Genomic DNA, 17,191 nt, shown 5'->3' with positions numbered 1-17,191 from the left:
CACTTCTCAATGCAGAATTCTTTTAGCTGTGAGATGTTTGGATTTTTTTTGCATGTACAACCCGTTTGAAGTCACCCCCAGCATCTCAATGGAATTAAGATCTGGACTTTGACTCGGCAATTCCAGGATTCGCCATTTCTTAGTTTTTAGCCAGTCCTTGGTGGATTTACTGGTATGTTTTGGGTCATTGTTGTGTTGCAGGGTTCAGTTCCGCTTCAGCTTTAATTTTTGTACAGATGGTCTCGCATGATCCTCAAGCACCCCCTGATACACAGTAGAATTTATGGTGGATTCTATGATTGTGAGCTGTCCAGGTCCTGCTGCAGCAAAGCAGCCCCAAACCATGACACTTCCACCTCCATGCTTCACTGTTGGTATGAGGTTCTTTTCCTGAAATGCTGTATTCAGTTTACGCCAAACATGTCCTCTGTTCTGGTGTCCAAATAATTCAATTTTGGACTAATCTGTCCAAAGAACATTATTCCAGAAGTCCTGGTTTTTGTCCACATTCTTTCTGGCAAACTTCAGTCTGGCCTTGATGTTTCTCTTAGAGAGCAAAGGTTTCCTCCTTGCACACCTCTCATGCAAGTTAAACTTGTGCAGTCTCTTTCTGATTGTAAAGGCATGCACTTTCACATCAACAGTAGCCAGAGCCTGCTGTAGGTCCCATGATGACATGTTAGGGTGTTTGGAGACCTCTTTTAGCATCTTGCGGTCTGCTCTCGAGGTGAACTTGCTTGGACGACCAGACCTGAGCATGTTGGCAGTTGTTTTGAAAGCACTCCACTTGTTGACTATTTTCCGGACAGTGGAATGGCTGATTTCAAAATCTTTTGAGATCTTTTTAAATCCCTTACCAGACTCATGAGCTGCTACAATTTTCTTTCTGAAGGCCTCAGACAGCTATTTTGCGCTCACCATGGTGCTCACTCTCACTTCAACAGTTAGGAGCACACCAAACAAATAGTCTGAGGTTTAAATAGGGTAAGCCTCATTCAAAATGCTGAGTAACGATCTTCTAATCATGTGCACCTGGTGTGATACACCTGTGTGTGAGTTGAGCCATTTTAGGTGGGAATAAATGTAGGGGTGTCCTAACTTTTTCACATGACCGTATAGGCAGAATTTTTTATCCGGATATTGTGTCATGCATTATCTCGGTATACTGACAGATCTACGTATGTGAACCACATATTTATTCAGATTCGTGATCTATACACGGTGTAGTACATTATTACAGCATACTGACAGATCAACTTGAGCGAATCGTACATTTAAAGGGAATTTGTGATGCGTACACGGTTAGGGCATTGTTTCAGTATAACTACCAGATCGACTTGTGTGAACCACACATCTAGAGGAAGTTTGTGATGCGTACACGGTTAGGGCATTGTTTCAGTGTAACTACCAGATCGACTTGTGTGAACCACACATCTAGAGGAAGTTTGTGATGCGTACACGGTTAGGGCATTGTTTCAGTATAACTACCAGATCGACTTGTGTGAACCACACATCTAGAGGAAGTTTGTGATGCGTACACGGTGTGTAGTGTATTATCCATCTTCGATATTTGTATCTTTTGTTTGATTAGTTTGATAGAGGTTTTAATTTTAATCTAACATTAACGAGAAAGGAAGTCGAGATAAGTATCTCTTCGTCTCTGTGTTTGTTTGTCTTCTATCTTTCTCTTAGGTTTAATCAACTGTAAACGTTGCGGGATGTGTCAAGAAGTTATTTTTCCTTTGGAGTGCGTAGATTTCGTAGGACCAGTGATGGCTAAATACAGATCAGTCAGTGGAGGTTGGCCACTAGTGGTACTGATGGGATTTCTTCAGGTTCTCTTTTGTTACATTGGGTATACTATTATAGTGGTACTGATGGGATTTCGTCAAGTTCTCTTTTGTTACATTGGGTATACTATTAGCTTGTGTACTTTTAGTCATTGCTGGTTTTATTATTACAAAAACAAACAAACAAATTAATTCTACAGTTAAATATCGTTTTCAAATCCCAAAATCATTTGAGTGATTTCTTTTTCATACTTTAATTCGCACGTTTCTTGTTACTTTTCAATAGGAAGCTATAGTTGAACGTAAAATGTTATTTGAATAATCAAATCTGGTGGATATGAATAATTCTAGTCTCACGTACGTTCAGTCCTTACATTGTTATTTGGATGTTTCGCAAACAAACATTTTGATGTTCACATATGTTAAAGACTTCGTTTCTAAATCTCATTAATCATATGAAGGACTTAATGTTCACAGATATAAGTACCTTATAACAACACCTAGTAACAACGTGTAATGTTCACAGATATAAGTACCTTATAACAACACCTAGTAACAACGTGTAATGTTCACAGATATAAGTACCTTATAACAACACATATTAAGAGCGTGTGCTTTATTACACGTCAGCTAACTATAAACATTTCTTTTTTTTTTTAATGTGCGTATGTTACACATTAATCAGGGTGTAACCATGCCAAAAAAGTAACAGGAGATCCTGGTTTAGGACAGAAAATTATAACTGAAAGTAAATATCGTGAGTGCACAAACCCCAGCAAAGATGTGGCCGTAGATACAATGAAACAACGATCATTTACTACAGAATCAATAAATGAATCGCATAAATGATTTGAAAACTTTTATAAATATCCTGAGGTGCATCGTGAGATTACAAATGTATTAATAAAATCACGCATTTCGTACAGCACGCGCACAGGAAAATATGATTTCCTGTCTTTGATTTTTTTAAAACTTGTGCGTTCTTGCCTAAGGAAGGCATAATAAAGAAAGCTTGTTTAAAAATATTGTGACAGTGTAGTCCACTGTAGGAATTCGACAGTGGGTCAACCGTTTTATGAAACTATTTTTTGTCACGTAAATACTTACAAGCGTTTTTAACATCTTGTACATTTGAGTTTGAAACTGTCTAAATAAATTTAGAAATTTTAAGGTTGAAACATCGAACTATGATTTTGAAATTTCTCCGAAATGAAAACTGTAATGGAGGGGTTAGAACTAGCGATTTTTTGTTTGCTGGTAGCTGCAAGAATGTATTTAGATATAGTTACAATTTAGTTAATTCGAGTTGTTAAATAAAGTACGAATTATTTGAACTTATAGATTAGCGGGAATGTAGCTCGTAAACAGCATCCACTGCCACCCCTTGAGATACTCTTTGTGTGGCCGAATAATGGGGTTTGACTGTTACTTCTTATAACGCACCCAAGGCCATAAAGAGTGAGTACAACCTGTAGACTTCCCGGATCTACAAGACTAATCTCTTGGCCTCGCCTGGTCAGTGTATAGCGTTTATAATAACTGAAACTATAAACCGTGTATTAATACACATGTCAATAACGTTTAAAAAGTCATGATAAACACGCATAATATGCGTTTATTTATCTATTTATAAACGTAGGTATTTAACTTTTCACATCGAGTGTTGCATCAAAATCCACATTGTAGAAACATTCACAGAGACTTGTTGAAAGGAAGATAAAAGCAAAAAACATGGATGAAAAGTCAGTAAATGTGTTTAGACATCTCATTCTTCTGTGAGGCATGTTGATTTAATAATCCCACATACACCTCCAATATCTTAGTCATATGTCAGCAGAATCTTGACCCTAAAAATTGAGTTTGTATACCATTGGTGGAAACCATAGAGATCGAGCCCATTCTGCAGCTATGAGCTTTACAATAACAATACTAACTAAACCAGTAATCCTTCACGAGTTCTTTATGCCTCAAGAGGTACTGAAACGTATTTCAAGGCTAAGCTGGTACTCTATTTATGTACTTAACCAGATATTTTCACGGCCTCCTAGACTGTTCATCCACAAAAGTGTATGCAACACACTTGTACCATACCATAGGCCGTGCAAGACCGTCCATCTTGGATTTGTGTACTTCACTTGGGCAGATCAAAATATTTAGTTGGAGTGATGCCATCTGTTGACGCACTATATCAATCATCCATTAACGATTGACTGATACAGTGAGATTGATAACTTAGACACAAATTAAGATAAACGGTTTTTTTCTTCTTTTGTCTGTACAGAATGTACTTGTTTAGATACACTTGTTCCATTCGTCTGATAGTGCATTGTTCATGTAATAAATAAATAATTAAAACTAAATTTACGTGATAATTTAGTTTTTATTACTTTTTTATTTAAGGATAGTTTATGGTTTAACTGTATCATTTGTAAGTAAAAATCGTTTATTAATGTCATTAAATCTGTGTGCTAAGATGTGAAGGACCATGAAAATTGCATTATTGATTGATAGATTTTTAAGGTAGGTTGAAACACTTAAGATGGCTGGAATTTATGTAGTTAGGTTATATTTAGTAGTTGCTTATTGTCATTATTACTTATCTGTGCAAATATTAATGATAAAAAAAAATGCTAATGTTATTGGAAAAATGAAAGTAAATTATCTCTGTAATTGTTTGCTTTCAAAATCCTTTAAGAACATTAACTGACTGTTCAGTTACTTTAATTCTCTTTTATGGATATTAATTTGAGAGGTGATACAATTGTGTAAGTTAGCTATTCAAATATTTCCGTGTTTATTACTTCCTTTAGTGTATGATTTTTGTTCTTGTTATTCTATGACAAATAATCAAATTAAATTGTTACACATTAGTTCTAGTGATGCCATATTGAAGATGTGTATACGTCTCATTTATTATGAAATAACGAAAACGTATATTGTCACTTTTCAGTTATTAATTTTTGTTGCATTACACATGTTGTAATTTGAAACTCAAGTTTTAAGTTTTAACATTCTATAAAGGGTGAAGCATTTGAATATATAAGGAGGTGCTAGTTTAAAAAATAAGTGAATCTAGAAACTGCAAAATTATTCATATGAACAAATAACTGTAAATTGAAATAATGTATTTTTTTGGAAAAATGCACATTGACTTATCTACCTACAAAGAGAACATGTAAAAATTATTTAAATGCTAGAACTCCTGTTTTTTGTTTAGATTTCAGAGAATATTTTACTTTCCACAGTTAATAAAAAATTAAAATGTATAAATTCTGCATACCAGTATATCAGAATTTCTGCGGTCATTTTTGAGAAATAAATGCTGTAAATTTTATGACAGATCTTATTTTCTGGTGTAATATCTGTTCAGCTGGTATCTAGAGTAATTTAACATATAAAGAAAATGGAACCATTTGGTCTTTCCAGGTTCTCTCTCATAAAAAAAAATAAGTTAAACCTGTGTTCTACTTTTCAGGAAATGATTGATTTCTCTTTTAAAGTATTATAAAATTGCAAATTTGCACTGATATAACAGCAACTTGTTTCAAAGCCAATTGCCCTGTTGGAAAGATAAAACCATCTTAACAGGTGTAGGTCTAATTTTCCTATCTCTCAAACTTCTGTCATTGTCTTCAGAATATGCACAAAATATTACAGACGTTTTTCTTTTGCTCATCATCTAATCTGTTATAATCAGTAAGTCCACATTTTACCCTTTCTAAAGAGAAAGTAAACTAGGATGATTATCATGGTATTCCAATTAATCCTCTGCAGTAGGTCAGTATTCTTTATTAGATAAGCAGACCAAATAAATGTTCCAAGTGAAGCAAAACAGTGAACACTAGGTAGGAGTAGTTTATTTAAACAACAAATTTCTGTTGACATAATTGCACAGTAAATAATTATAAATGAGTGTTTGTGTTTTGCCAATCACTAACTTAATACATCTATGTGGTAGTGTTCATTGAGTTGATATATTTAAAACTTGCTATGTAATTAATTGTAATCTATAAGAAGTTTTATGGAAGTAAATCTTACATATTCTAACTTGCCTTTTTTTTCTCCCTTGACTGATTTGTCAAGAATGATATATATTTTTTGTTTTAGGGCTTCAAGTGCAATTGTTGAAACACGAGCCAGAATTGCTTCTTTCAGTCAGCGAAAAAAACAGCTTGTTCATCAGACCTCTTTACAGGAGCAGCATAAACTTGCAACAAGTGAAAGCTCAGAGAGTATAGGTAGGAATTAAAACACGTGTAAATGTACTATTTGAGTTTTGTAGCTATACTATTTGAGTTTTGTAGCTATACTATTTGAATTTTGTAGCTATACTGCTCAAGTTTTGTAGCTATACTGCTCGAGTTTTGTAGCTATACTGCTCGAGTTTCGTAGCTATACTGCTTGAGTATTGTTATTATACTGCTTGAATATTGTAGCTGTACTATTTGACTATTGTAATTACACTACTTTTTAATTTTGTAAACCTGTATTTTTCAATATCGATTTTTGTGTTAAAAGTGTAAATATTGATACCAATTCCTTTGTTTGATGGAATGTAAATTGTAATAATTATTATTACTCTTTTCTTCTTGTAAACTTGTGTGAGTAAAAATATCTATTCATGTCTCTGGGCGAAAGTATAAATATAATGAACATTCAAAAGTATCTTGTCAACTATATTATTAATGTTTACTATATAATAAGTAGAAAGTTAGATTTCTGCTGTTTGAGTACAAATTGTTATAACATCATTCTTTCATTGACAGAAACTTTCAAATCATTGCTGATTTAGTAAATATTGTAATAACATGATTCTGTCTGAGTTATTTTAAATCATCTAGTGAAAATAATATAATGTCTAGTGCATGTAAAAATCATTAATTGCTTTATTTCTTTAATGTCCAATGTAACACTACTTTGTAACTGCAGCAGTACTTGAATGCTGTTGTAGTTTCTCAGGCTGTTTCTATTGTGGACATTTTTTCTTTTGGCAGAATTCTTATGTTTTGTACCAATTCCTTATAGACCCCCAACATTCAACTCAGAAGTGTTATCTTGCTCACTGCATTGTCTTCTTAACAACTTTGTCTATATATTGGGTAGTGATGATGAAGTGCTTTAGAATGTAGAATGGATAAAGGATCCCAGCATACCCAATACATGTTTGTTTTTGGCTGTACAGAGTGACTGTTTACCATGAGGGCCTATCTGCACTACCTTGAGACACTGAGTAATTGGCTCCAAATCTTATTTTTTTACACTAGCAATTTCTAGTTGGGCAGTGAACCATATCAGTTCTTCCTCATCACTAGTGGATACCATATTCTCATCTGTGCTTTAGGTTGGTTGTTCTTTCTATCTTCATGGTATTTGTGCTCTTAATTAACACATATTCTTTGGATAACTTCCATTGTTCCACCAAGAGTAATGTAATAGTTTAGTGTTCTACATCTAAAATATTTGGAGCCATATTGCTTCTTAATTTTCAAAATTTACCAAACATTTTAAAATTGTATAATTTGTTCATATAGGTAATGATGAAAGTGGCTTAAGACTCGAGCAATACTTAGTAGCTTATTTCAATACTTTCTTACTGGGACATTCATTTCCTTGCCATAGTGGGCAGTCATTTTTTTTTTCCTGTGTTGCACTTGTAATTAGACTGCTCCCACTACAAAATTACTGGCCTCTGTATTTAAAATGAGTGAATCTTTTAGAGTTGGATATTCTGCTACAGGTTTAGTGATGAATACCTTCAGTTTATTAAATACTGTTCTTAAGCAGTAGTCCAACAAAACTTCATTGGCTTCTGAAGTAAGTTATGTTGAGGATGATCTGTAAAAGAGAAAGATCTTGCAAAACAAAAACAATGGGAAGAGCAGTGCTAGAACTCTTCTTACTTCATACAGACTTTTTGGTGTTGGCTGATTTTAAACAGTCAGTGCTAAATGGATCTGTAGACACTCCCTTACTATGTGTCAAAGGAACTTCAACTGATGGTAGAATAATTTACACCCCTTTAGATGTACTTCAAGTTTTTCTTTCTTAAAGTGATCCAAAACTTTCCGTAACCCTTGATAAGTTTTACCATTGGTCTTCCCTTATGTGATTATATCATCCAAGTAGATTTAAACAGTTCTGACAGAGCACACTCTGTTAACTATTGGGATGTAGCAAGAGTGTTGTGTAATCCAAATGGTAATGGTAACTTAACAAATTTCCACAATCTGTTGACTGTAATAAAGGTTGTATTCTCTTTACTTACTTTGACCTCCATTTGTCAATACCCAGTCTTAAGATTTAATGTTGAAAATTATCTAGATTCATATAAGGTATCCAAAGTAAGAGTTAGCCCTTGATAGTGGGTAGACATCATTGTTTGTGACTTTATTCCTCTTCTGGTAGTCTCTTCAGAATCTTGTGCATCCATTTTACAGTAGTTTCTGATACCCAAGGACAAGTGCTCTGTCCTTCTATTCCTTGTTCCTTTATGGCTTCTATCTCTTTGAAATCCTCAGTCTGTTTGCAAGTAGAAGTTGTCTGGCTAATTGACATGTTGGAACTGCATCTCCAGCATTGGTGTTATGAAGTATTTTACTCATTCTGTCTAAGTCATGAGGTTCACTTTAGAAAATGTTTTCATATTTCATGAGCAAGTTATATAACTGCCAGCTTTAATTCAGTGTAAGACTTCCACATCTCTTGTCATACAAATCTTGTGAGGTGATGAGCTGTCCTTATGTCAGGGATTTACATCAGACTTCTTACTTTCCTCAGATATGACCAATTGTAATTTTGATGTGGAAAAGGACATGTACAGTCACCCTCTAATGCTCCCTCTAGATTTGACTCAGCTTTTCTGGTTTGTTGTATTCATGGCCCAAATGATGGCATTTTTGTTGGTTTGTAGATCCACAAGAATTCTACCATCCATTAATTCATTAGCATACTGCAATGTTTGGCTCTGTCAGAGTCTGGTCACTAGATACAATTTTATTTTTGATAAGTCTTGTTTCGAGTATTTCACTTCTTGATGATACAATGGCTACTCTTCTTGTCATTGTCACAAATTTAACATCTTGTGCAGAAATGGTCATGTAGTGCACAGTAAGTCAGTTCCCAGTTTGCATATTTACTTTGTTAATTACCCACATATCATGAGGTATCAAGGAGTTTCCTATGGTAATGGTAAAGTTTCACCTAGAGAAATGTCCATTTGCTGTTTGTATCACTCCTTCTTTTTTGTCATATCTGGATGCAATTTCTCACCTCTTGTTATCAAATTGGGTCAAAGTGTTATATGTGTAGAATTAGGCTCAAATCACCTACTGCAATGCTTTTCATCAATAAATTGACTTTCTTTAAACAATAAACCTTATTTCATTTAGAGCAAATGAGGTATTTTCAGCTGATCTTTCATTCGTTTTTTTAAGTCCAGCTGTTTGCTGCTTCCCGATAAAGTTGTTTATTTGATTTGGTAGAGCTCAAAGACTCATCCTTGAGGTATTGTCTCCTTGGTGTCTTGGCAGGTATAGCAGTTCCTCTCTTTTTGAGGAATTCTTATTTCCTATAAGGTTTTGTCTGCAATTCTTAGCAAAATGTCTTTCATATTATACTTGAAACACTTATTGTAATGTACTTTATTTCCTTTATGGTGTGTTACTTGATATTTAACTAACCCTTTTATATTTATTAAGCTGTCGTCAGTGGAAGTTGATGTTTCAGTAGTATTAAAGCTGATGATCCAATAACTTTAAAATAGTATATTTTTAATTGTTTACCTTTGACCTTAAAAGACTCTTTTTCCATCAGTAACTGGAAAGCTTTTCTTTGAGAATGAACACCTATTTTACTTCAGTATAATTCTCATATTCATATCTGTTATGGTATCTATAAATTTGTCATGTGATAAGTAGTCCATGATTATACTAGGATTGTCTAGATAAAATAATTGGCCAAGCCTTTCCAATTTCACTTGAGGTATCTTCTTTCCTCTGTACCCTATCCTGGCACTTTGCTCTGGTTATTTCTTTCTGGTGCAACATCCCAAATCTGTTGGAAAAGGCAGCAACCAGTGTTTGATTGTAGTTACATATCTTGGATGGATGGCTTATTGTTCGCTCTTCTACCCGGTCATTCTGGAATTTTTTAAGACTGAACCTGGTTTGATTATTATGGTAACTTCCTTTCATAGTTCATTGGTTTCTCAGTAGGCTGATATTAAAGAGACTTGTTAAATTCGAGAAGTAATTTTGATAGTTTCATGATTGAAATCATCCAGAAAGATCATTCAGTAACAGGTAGCACAGCAGTTAGTGGTAATATGTGTCGACCAATTAAGCTTTCCTATTGCATAAATGGTAGTAGATGATGTCTTTCATCAGAAACCTCTCAGTAAATGTAGAAAGAGGAATGGTCTTTCTGCAATTCTTTAAATATGTGGTATGCAGGTTTTGTCTTCAGTGAAAGTTTTATTTTAATTCTTCTTTATGTATTGTACCTCTTTTTCTTCTTTCTTTATCTCTTGACCTAAATCCGTGATTTTTCATGATGGTTTTTCAGTTTTCTCAGAATTTTTCTTTTGTTTTCATTTATTTTTCTTCTAACCTTTTGTTCCATTCTTCCTAGTTTCCTTATAAATTCCTGTCGCATTTCTCTTAATCTTGTTTTAATTTTATCATCTCATCTGGACATTCTGATTTCACCATTTGACCTTATGGTCATCACCTCCATAAGTTGAAGTTTTAATTTAAATATATTCAAAATCCTATTTAATTTTCCCCCAAATCCACACTTCTGACACTAAGCATTGTAATATTCTTTCATTAGTGTGTTTTTAATTAAGGGGTGAGAATAACTTCACATTCAGTCCATGTAATAGTAATAAATTACTCTATTTTCTACTTTAATGTTTCTACAAATTTGAACACTTGTATACTGCCATAAATTGCCATAGAACAATATTATTATATTTTGTTAATAATAAATATATACTTCAGACTCATTTTAAACCAACTGCCTATGTTTATGATCTTTGAAGTTCTTTGGATTTATTTGTTTAATTCGAGAAGGTTTGTTTTACTCAGTTTTTTTTATTTATTTTCTTTTGGTTTTATGTCAACTTGTACCTAATAATATTACTTGGTATATCACACTTATCAACTTTGATAAACTACTTTTTTATGAATGATTTTCCTACAGCCACTCATAAACTACTGTAGTTTATATGCATCAGATGTGCAACTCATAGTGACTTAAGTATTGAATTCACTGTACTAATGTGTACACTTCCTTTATCATTGACTTTATTTAAGCTCTAATGTATATTTAAAAGATGACTATGTCACACTGATTGTGTCTCCTGGAGAGTCAATAGTTCATTTACATAATTACAATGCTAATATTTCTGGTTTAATGTGGACAGAGTGCAAATAGCTCATTATATAATTTTGTGCTAAAACCAACAATTAGGGGCAATCTTTGGTTCACTATCTTAACAATTCTAAATAAAAATATAATGGACTAATTAGTGTTTGTTGTTTTAGTAGTATTCTTCGACATAATATACATAAAACAATTTGCATATTTCTCACAATGCCAATTTTAAAAATTTTGTATCATCAGCTGTTTATTTTCTAATAACTGATCTGTTTTCAGAGCTATGGTTTTGTGCACTTTACTAGAATGTGATATGTGATAATTTGTGCTGGAAAATAAGCAGCCTTTTAGTAAATATAGAACAAGGAATACTGGGTGTTTACATTTATGTGCAAGATTACTCATTTTTCAACAAACTTAACATATTAATTTTTTAAAAGATCCTCTTTTAACTGGATGATATTTGTAACTAAACAAAAAATATGAGGGTGCTAGTGAGAAAAAAAACATCATCAAACATTAAGTATTGGGTAAAGTTTAAGGTTAATTTAGAGGACATGTTTTAATTTTCTACACTTAGCAAAATGACATTGAAATGTTTTATATGTTTCTTAGAGCTTGCATTAATTATGCATGTTGTAAAGTAGTTTATTACTTGTTGTTAATATCACAGCAATGTTAATTTAAGTAAAGTATTAATTATACAACATGTTAGAACACCTGAAACAGTAAAATGCTATCCAAGATCTGTAATAGTTGTTTAACAGTTAGGGTTGTCGAGATAAAGTGTTGTCAGTTTAAAGGTTTTAATAAGATTTCTTTGGACACAGGGATCTTTTCTGGTGTGAGTGTCAGCCACAGCCGGAAGACTTCTACCAGTTTATCTGATTCCTCTGGCTCTGGTGTGGAGGTTAGTTACTTAAAAAATCCCAAAGGGCAGCACATAAAAGATGAAAGGTAAGTGGTTAATTTCCTCAGAATTTCTTAAATATTTTGTTATGCACAACTAATAGTTTGTTAGGTATATTCTTGTTTAAAGCACTCATTGTCTTCTGAGTACCATCTCTTGTTTAATCAGCATTCATAATTTTTACCATTAGTTTTTTAAACTTGTCAGTCATTGCTTAAGTCCCCTCCTGATGAAAAACATGGCAAACGTCTGAAAACATATTTGTAATTGAGTGATTTTCTTATGGTGTCCAGAAAGCAAATCTGTTTAGATTTATGGCCATTTGTATGTTATGTATTTCTATTAAAAAAATGCTCAATACCTATATTTATTCAATTACAATGTACTTCATTTTTTAGTGAAATTGAAGCTTATTGTATATCATTATTTCATGTTAGGGTTGTCCTGGTTTCTTCACAAAAAGCTCCTATTGTTGTATTTTCATCTTTACCTTACAGTCGTCGAACTAGTCATGGAATCACTCGGTAAGTTTGGGTATTTCTTCAATTTTAGTATTATTAACACTCATCTTGTAAGTTAGGGAAATATTTAATGAGTTTGATTCCCAAACAAAACTTTCTACTAGTTTCTTCCTCTGTTTTTTTTTAATTCTGAATTGAGATTAGAACTCCTTGTAATATCTGTAAACTGAATTGCTTATTGATATTGTCAGATTCACACTTCTTTCCAGATTCTCAAGAAATAATAAAAACATCAACAACAAAAGAACCTTTACCTTACCCAAATTCTCATACAAAATGTGGTACTGACCACATATATTGCACAACACATAATCTGACTCTTCAAGTTTATAAAGCCGTTTGGAACACTGTACTTATCTCTACTCACAAGATTAGCTATTCTCTTCCATTGCTGCTCTCTATATGCAAATTTTTAGTTACACATGTTACAAGCTTTCTTTTCCACCAAAAGAAGCATGGTATACTCCATCAATAAGCCTCAACTGCACTGTCAGTTCTCATTTGGTAGTTCTTGTGCTTGAATGTGTTCTTTTGTTTGTCTCAAGTTTCATGTTCAGCTTTAGTACACTCATGAAGTGGTTTACATTTAAATTACTTCCAAGTTTATTCAGATTGATTTTGTACTTTAATTTAATCCTAGTTTATTACAATCATGTTATCATTTCAATTGTTAGTGGACTCTTTGATTATGAATCCTGAAGTTATAACATGAACTTCAGGGATCACAGCTGTGACTTGCATTGTTTTATAGGCCTAAGGTGTGGGTGACCTAACAGGAGATTTATTAGCATTCATTTGCATGGGGATGGAACATTACTTGGATCAATCAACCTCTATCTCCTGACTTTGCACCACTTCCTCCTAAATGTGCTGATCCATTTCAGGCTGAAGAATTGCATCTCTTGTTTCTACCTCTTGATTTTGCCACATGTTCATGGGCCTTTCCTGAGGATTTGGTTAGGTCTTCTATGATTATTTTGGACTTCATTTCTTAGGTATGTGATTTTCATTTCTTGCCTCTGTTTCCTATGAATTGCATCTTTCCTTACTGCATGACCAATTTTCATATCTGTGTTTGGTCCCCCCTCTCTCCAATTAAGTGACAGGGTTAGTATGCCTCACCCTCCATAGGCTTTAGATCAGTTTGCTCTTACATATTATGATGACTGTCCCTTTTAAGACTAAAAGTTGCTAGGTTCTGTTTTACTCATTGGTGTTTTTTTTTGGGGGATTCTCCAATTTCTCATAAGTCTAATGCCAAACCAATTTTTCCACCTTTTTGCCTTTGTAACTCTGATTACAGTATTTCTCTGTACTGTCTCCTCTCTGAGGCTCTCTACCAAAATCTTGAGAGGTTTTCTGGTTACATCTTCTCCCTTCTTTCCTCTATGTTGACTCTGTTGTCATCTTCAGCTCTGGCTTTGCATACATGTTTTCTCTGTTGTTAGGACCTTCTTGTGATGCAACCTTAACTCTTGTTTGTCTACCAGCATCTCACCTTCAGCATCTTCACCTATCCACATCTTGTAGAATAATTTATTTAATATGATCCCTGACTCTTTGAGTCAATAGGCCATTGAACTTATTCTTCATATTTCACCAGATTTCTGTTCCAAACACTTTGTTGTTCTCAAGAAAACTGGAGACCTGCCATTGATTTGTCACTTTGCAATCAGTTTATTCAACTACCCCATCTTATCATGGAGTTATTTCTCATTTTGTCATGGGCATTTTCTCTGGGCTTATGGATGACCGAGAGAGACATTTCCAATACCTGTCTACTCATTCCTATCTCAAAAAGGTCTCGTCCTTAACTTCTGTTCTTCTATCACAGGATGCTTTATTAATTTCATTCCCTACCCTTTAGGCTTGTTTCTGCCACTTATGTTATCTGTTAGGTGGTCAGAGCTATTGCTCACCATTTTCATGCTCTATGGCTGTGACTCCACCATTACGTGGAAGATTGGTTTCTTTTGGTTCATTTCAAACTGTACTTGCTAGCTAGCTTCAAGTGGGCTGGTTAATCAAATTAGAAAAGTTCTTCTGCCCTACCCAACATCTTGTTTATTTAGACACTTATCTCATTTGTTCTTTACAGCTTCAATCAGTAGAATTGTTGGTTTACCATACTTTCTGCTGATGAAGTTTTATTGCTTTTGGGATATGGTATTCAGTAACATTACTCTCCACCTCTTGGTGGTGCACATGTTATATCTTCAGTAGGCTCATCATGATCAGTGAAACATTGCTCAGGATTCATTTGCAGCTCCCATTACCCTTCCTTATATCCTGATGGATGATTTGCTGTGGTTGGATGAGACCCATACATCAGTAAGCATCCTGTTTTATCCAGATTTATATTTGTCCATGGGCAAATCCCTTCAAGGCTTGGGTGAATGGATTAATCCACAAGAAACTTTGGGTGATTAGTCTGTTGATGTGAATTTTTGCGTATTAACATCTTTAAGCTTCTTACAGTCTGTTGGGCTTGAAATCTTTTCCTTACTTTTGCCAGAACATTGTCTGGTGATGACCAATTCTGATAATTTTATAGTGGTAGCACATCAAGCAGCAAAGAAGTGCACTGTCAAGAACTCTGTTTTCAAATATTGGACCTCCTATAATGTGCCAATACAAACACCACAGTCATCTCCCTGTGCTTCATGTTCTGGAATATTTCAATTTACAGTGGAACCCCTCTAAGCAATTACCCTTCATATTCGGTCACCCCTTGAAAGCGGTCATTCAATCACACCCCCTTTTATTTGTTTACATAATCCCTAATTATGTACAGTGGAACCCCTCTAATCAGGCCAGCTTGTCTCAGTCCCGAAGGTGGCTGCTTTAGAGGGTTTCTACTGTAGTAGCAAATTGTCTTTCCTTCCTCAACAAAATTTTATCTGTTAAAGTGCCTTTAGATCCCTTTGTGTTTCAATGGCTTTGCTTTCTGTAGGGTTTTCCTCAAATATATGCATTTGCTACAGTCTTCTATCACATATACTCCTCTTTTGGGTCCTGGTACCTCATCCTTGGGGCTCTGCTTTTCTGTACCTTCAGCCAGGATTTGTTCCACAAGTCTCTTAATGTTCCCCTCGGTGTGGATTCCTGTACGTGGTGAGGGGACCTCCCAGGGAAAGTTCTGTTCTATCTGGTTACCTTCTCTGGGATCTAAACATCCACCCACGTGTTTGCCGTGCGTGGCGACCCGTGAAGGGGAGGAGAGGATCCTGGTGGTTGAGGGGTCCAACCCTAACACACCACTTTGGCCTCGAATTCCTGTAGACGGGTGGCCTTTGGGTGGCCCCCCTTGGGTCAATCGGCTGGTCCACTTGGGCTAGAGTCAACCAAGTACCAGTGTTGGAAGTTCTCAACGGGTGTTGTGGACATTGTGCTTGATGCTGGTGTTTGGGTATAGTGCTCACGAAACCATGGCGTTGCTGCATTGTCCTTGCATGACTTTGTAGTGCGTCCCCTTGTAGGGCTCCATGGTGGGTGGGGTCAGTGGGTACTGAAATTTTTTTCTTTTTCCTATGGATCTTCCAAAGAATTTAAATAAAATTGTAAAAAAGCAGTCAATGGGTAAGCGACCACGTCTTGAATACTCAGAACAGCAATCTTCAACATCAGTAACACACGTACCTCATTTTTTATATCACATTCTCTTTCGGAAAATCCTTTAGGGCAAATGTCCCCTTTTTTTATTCAAAAGGGACTAGAGGGACTTGCTGGCTCTCCAAAGTCAGTAAAGAAACTTCGATCTGGTGACATATTGATTGAAACATCCACATCCCAACACAATGAACTCCTCTTGAATTCAAAGGCAATTGGGGATATACCTATTGAGGTTACACCCCATGCTACCTTGAATTCTTCACGAGGAGTTATTGTTGAAAGGGGATTTGAAGAATGTTCCCGAGTCAGAGATTCTCGCTGGTCTCTCCACTCAAGGAGTTTCTGCAGTGAGGCGCATCTCCACTCGCAAAGATGGAGTTACACTGCCAACAAATACCCTCGTTTTAACATTTACTTCACCACGTGCACCTGCCACCATCAAGGCAGGTTATCTCATTTGCAGCGTTCGGTGGTCGAGTACATGGAGGGGTGGCACTGTTGGTTGATCAACACGTGCCCACCCTGTCTTTGTCACTCAACACACCCTTGGAGGCTGTAGCCATCCGTGTTTTCTTGGGTCATACCATCACTGTTTGTTCTCTGTACCTGTCCCCTGGAGAGACATATGATCAATCAATTCTTGATGCTCTCGTTGAACAGTTGCCATCTCCATTTCTAATCCTAGGGGATTTTAATGGACATCATCCCCTCTGGGGAAGTGCTATTATTGATGGGAGGGGCCGATCTGTAGAGCGGATGCTCTCTGATCACAATCTTCCTCTTTTCAATACTGGTTCTTCCACTTACTTTCATGCACCTAGTCAGTCCTTTACCGCTATTGATCTCTCAGTTTGCTCCCCTTCATTATTCTCCCATTTTTCATGGAGGATTGACAGTAATCCACTAGGCAGTGATCATTTTCCGATCCTTTTGAGAGAGACTGGCTGTGGTCGATGCCACCCTACCCACGTGCCCCGGTG

At 35.3% G+C, this 17,191-nt stretch overlaps 1 pseudogene across 1 annotated transcript in view; it reads left to right on the top strand.

Annotated features, from left to right (window-relative positions):
• Nucleotides 1–17,191, top strand: part of LOC143230019 (CDK5 and ABL1 enzyme substrate 2-like) — a 70,039-nt pseudogene that overhangs the window by 31,449 nt on the left and 21,399 nt on the right. Inside the window, exons 2-4 of the transcript XR_013016185.1 lie at nucleotides 5,898–6,028; nucleotides 11,999–12,125; nucleotides 12,516–12,602. The product of XR_013016185.1 is annotated as a CDK5 and ABL1 enzyme substrate 2-like (transcript). The remainder of the gene's footprint in view (nucleotides 1–5,897; nucleotides 6,029–11,998; nucleotides 12,126–12,515; nucleotides 12,603–17,191) is intronic.

Source organism: Tachypleus tridentatus, chromosome 10 (assembly GCF_004210375.1).
Source record: "Tachypleus tridentatus isolate NWPU-2018 chromosome 10, ASM421037v1, whole genome shotgun sequence".
NCBI classification, from domain to species: domain Eukaryota; kingdom Metazoa; phylum Arthropoda; class Merostomata; order Xiphosura; family Limulidae; genus Tachypleus; species Tachypleus tridentatus.
Note: the sequence above shows the minus strand (reverse complement) of the source record. Positions and strands in the feature narration are given on the sequence as shown.